Source organism: Ursus maritimus, unplaced genomic scaffold, assembly GCF_017311325.1.
Source record: "Ursus maritimus isolate PB19 unplaced genomic scaffold, ASM1731132v1 scaffold_22, whole genome shotgun sequence".
In the NCBI taxonomy this organism is placed as follows: domain Eukaryota; kingdom Metazoa; phylum Chordata; class Mammalia; order Carnivora; family Ursidae; genus Ursus; species Ursus maritimus.
The window spans coordinates 40538784-40540848 of record NW_024424675.1 but is presented as its reverse complement, the minus strand read 5'-3'; the positions used below and the strand labels follow the sequence as shown (position 1 = coordinate 40540848).

The 2065-nt window shown below is 50.5% G+C and overlaps 1 non-coding gene across 1 annotated transcript; it reads left to right on the top strand.

Annotated features, from left to right (window-relative positions):
- The first annotated feature begins 51 nt into the window (after nucleotides 1-51).
- On the top strand, nucleotides 52-158 carry LOC121104660. The gene has a single exon (XR_005837010.1). It is a non-coding gene; the product is annotated as a U6 spliceosomal RNA (small nuclear RNA).
- Nucleotides 159-2065: the final 1907 nt, after the last annotated feature.

The following is a 2065-nucleotide window of genomic DNA, read 5'->3' as shown; positions in this document are numbered from 1 at the left end:
AATACATAATGTATTCAATAAATATATATAATCCAAAACAGGAAAACGACAGTGCTCACTTCAGTAGCACCTCTATTACAAGTGGAACAATACAGAGAAGATTAGTGTGGCCCCTGAGCAGAGATAACACACAAACTCATGAAGCATTCCAAATTTTTTGGTATACCTATGATGAGCACCGAGCAATATATAGAATTGTTGAATCACTATATTACACACCTGAAACTAATATAACACTGTTAATTATACTGGAATTTAAAAAATTTTAAAAGAGAGAGAAAATGACAACAGAGGACATAACAAATGTTACAATCAAATGAGAAACAACAGAAAACACCCCCAAAGTGATATGCTAGCATTCCAATAGATGTGACACATTTCCTTGTTATCGCCTGTCCTTGCAGCACTAGCTAATGATATATACAGTATCCTATAGATATGGCAAGGGCGGGGCTGCAAACTTTCCAAGTTAATGACGCATTCACAAAAAGTTCAGGTAGGTGAATGAGACAACAGGTTAATTCTGAGCTCTGCACAGAAGCAGCTGCAGTAACAAGTAAGACCCGACATTGATCTTGTGCTTCCTATGCACCAGCCTGTGCTAAGTGCCTGACCTATTTAAGTTCATTCACTTCTTACAGAGCTACATGAGTGGGGTATTATTACGGCGCCCATTTCCCACACGAGGAAGTGTTTAACAAAGAACGCATGCAATTCTCCGTATCACACAGCTATAAAGCACCAAAGCAGCATCAGAACCAGGTCCTCTGGCTCTAAAGTTTGGATTCCTAACTAAATGGCAGCTTCACCCACTTTCACCGTTGTTTTCAGACTATCTTATGCAAGTTTTAAAAATAAAATATAGAGGGTGCCCAGCTAGCTCAGTCGGTAGAGCAAATACTCTTACTTCAAGTTGGTAAGTTCCAGCCCCATGATGGGTGTAAGATGGCTCAAAAATAAAATCTTAAAACAAAAAATAAAATACAGCAAGTTTTCACAGTACCCCTTAAGCAACACTGAAGAACGGAAAAATATTACAACTCACAGCAGGAATCTTTGATATCGGGGAGGCGTCGGGGAGGCGTAAACCTTGAGACCTTCTTGAATCTCGTTTCCAAGCACAGCAATTTGCACAGAGCACACCCCTCCCCCCAACCCTCCAGCAAAGACATGCAGAGCATAAGAGTGTGCCTTGGCTTGAACCTGGCCTGGCCACGTTCCAGAAAGGCAAAGCTGTGGCGCCCTGGGCAGCTTTAAGGGGATGACCCGCTAACTCGCAGGTGCTCACCGGGTATTGGGCTCGCTCCTTCTGAACTGCAGGCCTTGGTCCTCCAAGTTCAATTCCAGCCTCCCCAAAGGAGCCCGGGCCGCACCCCAGTCCCGCGCAGTGGCTCGCAGCGCCTCCCAGGCCTGTTCACGTGTCTGGAAAGCGGTGTGCGGAGGGGTCTGGGAGGTCACGCAGGGGCGGTGACCGCCGCTGACCCGTCAGCGCCGGGCATTGGAGGCTCCTGGCCCCGCCCTGTCCGTGGAGCGTGCGCCTGCGGGTTCCCGCCTTTCCAGCCATTTTCAAGGTGCAAATGAGTGAGCACCGCGGTGTGGAGACCCTCTGGACAGTGGGCGTGGCCGGGCCCGGTGGAGGCCTCTATGAACTTTCAGATGCTGGAGGGCGGGGGGGCCGCTGAGATCTGCTCTCCCGCCCGAGACAAGCCTCTTCTGCACGTTCCCTGGCAGCGATCCTGGAGTGGCTGGCCCTGTCTTCTGCCTCGCCTTGACAAGACGGGGTGCGCGGCTGGCTTCCGACTTCACCCCACGCCCGCTGTGGGAACCCACATCAGGTTACACCAGGTGGAGCAGATGGCCCGAGGGAGGAAGGACGGCAGGTACTCTCTTAGCAGGTAAGCAGAGCTCCTGTACACCAGGACCGCTGGGACCCCCACTCCCTAAGAGGCTTCGGAGGCTCACCTTCCAATGACTGTTCATCACGACGCTCTCTCCTCTTTAACCAAGCTGGATCGTTGGCCTTCTTGCCGCGTGCCTCAACTTTGATTCTACCCCCCCCCCCCCG